Below are 5,000 nucleotides of genomic sequence, written 5' to 3'. Positions count from 1 at the left end.
CGTCCCTGCTATACGAAAGCCCCATCCAGCCCTGTGCCACCCGGGGGGTTCCAGGGTGCTGAGATGGCTGACGTTTTGCTCCGCTCTCGACGGTCACCGCGCAACGCAAGAACAGGCCAAAAACTGGCCAAAACGGCCCAAAAACGGGCCAAAACTGGCCATTTTTGGCTGCGCGAGCGAGCGGCGAGCGGCGGACAGCGAGCGAAGCGAGAGGCAGCACCGTCCCTGCTATACGAAAGCCCCATCCAGCCCTGTGCCACCCGGGGGGTTCCAGGGTGCTGAGATGGCTGACATTTTGCTCCGCTCACGACGGTCGCCGCGGCACACAAGAACAGCCCAAAAACAGGCCAAAACAGCCCAAAAACGGGCCAAAACTGGCCATTTTTGGCTGCGCGAGCGAGCAGCGAGCGGCGGACAGCGAGCGAAGCGAGAGGCAGCACCGTCCCTGCTATACGAAAGCCCCATCCAGCCCTGTGCCACCCGGGGGGTTCCAGGGTGCTGAGATGGCTGACGTTTTGCTCCGCTCACGACGGTCGCCGCGGCACGCAAGAACAGGCCAAAAACTGGCCAAAACAGCCCAAAAACGGGCCAAAACTGGCCATTTTTTGCTGCGCGAGCGAGCGGAGAGCGGCGAACAGCGAGCGAAGCGCGAGGCAGCACCGTCCCTGCTATACGAAAGCCCCATCCAGCCCTGTGCCACCCGGGGGGTTCCAGGGTGCTGAGATGGCTGACATTTTGCTCCGCTCACGACGGTCACCGCGCCACACAAGAACAGCCCAAAAACAGGCCAAAACAGCCCAAAAACGGGCCAAAACTGGCCATTTTTGGCTGCGCGAGCGAGCGGCGAGCGGCGAACAGCGAGCGAAGCGAGAGGCAGCACCGTCCCTGCTATACGAAAGCCCCATCCAGCCCTGTGCCACCCGGGGGGTTCCAGGGTGCTGAGATGGCTGACGTTTTGCTCCGCTCACGACGGTCACCGCACCACGCAAGAACAGGCCAAAAACTGGCCAAAACAGCCCAAAAACGGGCCAAAACTGGCCATTTTTGGCTGCGCGAGCGAGCGGCGAGCGGCGAACAGCGAGCGAAGCGAGAGGCAGCACCGTCCCTGCTATACGAAAGCCCCATCCAGCCCTGTGCCACCCGGGGGGTTCCAGGGTGCTGAGATGGCTGACGTTTTGCTCCGCTCTCGACGGTCACCGCGCAATGCAAGAACAGGCCAAAAACTGGCCAAAACGGCCCAAAAACGGGCCAAAACTGGCCATTTTTGGCTGCGCGAGCGGCGAGCGGCGGACAGCGAGCGAAGCGAGAGGCAGCACCGTCCCTGCTATACGAAAGCCCCATCCAGCCCTGTGCCACCCGGGGGGTTCCAGGGTGCTGAGATGGCTGACGTTTTGCTCCGCTCTCGACGGTCACCGCGCAATGCAAGAACAGGCCAAAAACTGGCCAAAACGGCCCAAAAACGGGCCAAAACTGGCCATTTTTGGCTGCGCGAGCGAGCGGCGAGCGGCGGACAGCGAGCGAAGCGAGAGGCAGCACCGTCCCTGCTATACGAAAGCCCCATCCAGCCCTGTGCCACCCGGGGGGTTCCAGGGTGCTGAGATGGCTGACGTTTTGCTCCGCTCTCGACGGTCACCGCGCAATGCAAGAACAGGCCAAAAACTGGCCAAAACGGCCCAAAAACGGGCCAAAACTGGCCATTTTTGGCTGCACGAGCGAGCGGCGAGCGGCGGACAGCGAGCGAAGCGAGAGGCAGCACCGTCCCTGCTATACGAAAGCCCCATCCAGCCCTGTGCCACCCGGGGGGTTCCAGGGTGCTGAGATGGCTGACGTTTTGCTCCGCTCTCGACGGTCACCGCGCAATGCAAGAACAGGCCAAAAACTGGCCAAAACGGCCCAAAAACGGGCCAAAACTGGCCATTTTTGGCTGCACGAGCGAGCGGCGAGCGGCGGACAGCGAGCGAAGCGAGAGGCAGCACCGTCCCTGCTATACGAAAGCCCCATCCAGCCCTGTGCCACCCGGGGGGTTCCAGGGTGCTGAGATGGCTGACGTTTTGCTCCGCTCTCGACGGTCACCGCGCAATGCAAGAACAGGCCAAAAACTGGCCAAAACGGCCCAAAAACGGGCCAAAACTGGCCATTTTTGGCTGCACGAGCGAGCGGCGAGCGGCGGACAGCGAGCGAAGCGAGAGGCAGCACCGTCCCTGCTATACGAAAGCCCCATCCAGCCCTGTGCCACCCGGGGGGTTCCAGGGTGCTGAGATGGCTGACGTTTTGCTCCGCTCTCGACGGTCACCGCGCAATGCAAGAACAGGCCAAAAACTGGCCAAAACGGCCCAAAAACGGGCCAAAACTGGCCATTTTTGGCTGCGCGAGCGAGCGGCGAGCGGCGGACAGCGAGCGAAGCGAGAGGCAGCACCGTCCCTGCTATACGAAAGCCCCATCCAGCCCTGTGCCACCCGGGGGGTTCCAGGGTGCTGAGATGGCTGACGTTTTGCTCCGCTCTCGACGGTCACCGCGCAATGCAAGAACAGGCCAAAAACTGGCCAAAACGGCCCAAAAACGGGCCAAAACTGGCCATTTTTGGCTGCACGAGCGAGCGGCGAGCGGCGGACAGCGAGCGAAGCGAGAGGCAGCACCGTCCCTGCTATACGAAAGCCCCATCCAGCCCTGTGCCACCCGGGGGGTTCCAGGGTGCTGAGATGGCTGACGTTTTGCTCCGCTCTCGACGGTCACCGCGCAATGCAAGAACAGGCCAAAAACTGGCCAAAACGGCCCAAAAACGGGCCAAAACTGGCCATTTTTGGCTGCACGAGCGAGCGGCGAGCGGCGGACAGCGAGCGAAGCGAGAGGCAGCACCGTCCCTGCTATACGAAAGCCCCATCCAGCCCTGTGCCACCCGGGGGGGGTTCCAGGGTGCTGAGATGGCTGACGTTTTGCTCCGCTCTCGACGGTCACCGCGCAATGCAAGAACAGGCCAAAAACTGGCCAAAACGGCCCAAAAACGGGCCAAAACTGGCCATTTTTGGCTGCACGAGCGAGCGGCGAGCGGCGGACAGCGAGCGAAGCGAGAGGCAGCACCGTCCCTGCTATACGAAAGCCCCATCCAGCCCTGTGCCACCCGGGGGGTTCCAGGGTGCTGAGATGGCTGACGTTTTGCTCCGCTCTCGACGGTCACCGCGCAATGCAAGAACAGGCCAAAAACTGGCCAAAACGGCCCAAAAACGGGCCAAAACTGGCCATTTTTGGCTGCGCGAGCGAGCGGCGAGCGGCGGACAGCGAGCGAAGCGAGAGGCAGCACCGTCCCTGCTATACGAAAGCCCCATCCAGCCCTGTGCCACCCGGGGGGTTCCAGGGTGCTGAGATGGCTGACGTTTTGCTCCGCTCTCGACGGTCACCGCGCAATGCAAGAACAGGCCAAAAACTGGCCAAAACGGCCCAAAAACGGGCCAAAACTGGCCATTTTTGGCTGCACGAGCGAGCGGCGAGCGGCGGACAGCGAGCGAAGCGAGAGGCAGCACCGTCCCTGCTATACGAAAGCCCCATCCAGCCCTGTGCCACCCGGGGGGTTCCAGGGTGCTGAGATGGCTGACGTTTTGCTCCGCTCTCGACGGTCACCGCGCAATGCAAGAACAGGCCAAAAACTGGCCAAAACGGCCCAAAAACGGGCCAAAACTGGCCATTTTTGGCTGCACGAGCGAGCGGCGAGCGGCGGACAGCGAGCGAAGCGAGAGGCAGCACCGTCCCTGCTATACGAAAGCCCCATCCAGCCCTGTGCCACCCGGGGGGTTCCAGGGTGCTGAGATGGCTGACGTTTTGCTCCGCTCTCGACGGTCACCGCGCAATGCAAGAACAGGCCAAAAACTGGCCAAAACGGCCCAAAAACGGGCCAAAACTGGCCATTTTTGGCTGCACGAGCGAGCGGCGAGCGGCGGACAGCGAGCGAAGCGAGAGGCAGCACCGTCCCTGCTATACGAAAGCCCCATCCAGCCCTGTGCCACCCGGGGGGTTCCAGGGTGCTGAGATGGCTGACGTTTTGCTCCGCTCTCGACGGTCACCGCGCAATGCAAGAACAGGCCAAAAACTGGCCAAAACGGCCCAAAAACGGGCCAAAACTGGCCATTTTTGGCTGCACGAGCGAGCGGCGAGCGGCGGACAGCGAGCGAAGCGAGAGGCAGCACCGTCCCTGCTATACGAAAGCCCCATCCAGCCCTGTGCCACCCGGGGGGTTCCAGGGTGCTGAGATGGCTGACGTTTTGCTCCGCTCTCGACGGTCACCGCGCAATGCAAGAACAGGCCAAAAACTGGCCAAAACGGCCCAAAAACGGGCCAAAACTGGCCATTTTTGGCTGCACGAGCGAGCGGCGAGCGGCGGACAGCGAGCGAAGCGAGAGGCAGCACCGTCCCTGCTATACGAAAGCCCCATCCAGCCCTGTGCCACCCGGGGGGTTCCAGGGTGCTGAGATGGCTGACGTTTTGCTCCGCTCTCGACGGTCACCGCGCAATGCAAGAACAGGCCAAAAACTGGCCAAAACGGCCCAAAAACGGGCCAAAACTGGCCATTTTTGGCTGCACGAGCGAGCGGCGAGCGGCGGACAGCGAGCGAAGCGAGAGGCAGCACCGTCCCTGCTATACGAAAGCCCCATCCAGCCCTGTGCCACCCGGGGGGTTCCAGGGTGCTGAGATGGCTGACGTTTTGCTCCGCTCTCGACGGTCACCGCGCAATGCAAGAACAGGCCAAAAACTGGCCAAAACGGCCCAAAAACGGGCCAAAACTGGCCATTTTTGGCTGCACGAGCGAGCGGCGAGCGGCGGACAGCGAGCGAAGCGAGAGGCAGCACCGTCCCTGCTATACGAAAGCCCCATCCAGCCCTGTGCCACCCGGGGGGTTCCAGGGTGCTGAGATGGCTGACGTTTTGCTCCGCTCTCGACGGTCACCGCGCAATGCAAGAACAGGCCAAAAACTGGCCAAAACGGCCCAAAAACGGGCCAAAACTGGCCAT

Source organism: Musa acuminata, unplaced genomic scaffold (assembly GCF_036884655.1).
Source record: "Musa acuminata AAA Group cultivar baxijiao unplaced genomic scaffold, Cavendish_Baxijiao_AAA HiC_scaffold_176, whole genome shotgun sequence".
NCBI lineage: Eukaryota > Viridiplantae > Streptophyta > Magnoliopsida > Zingiberales > Musaceae > Musa > Musa acuminata.
Note: the sequence above shows the minus strand (reverse complement) of the source record.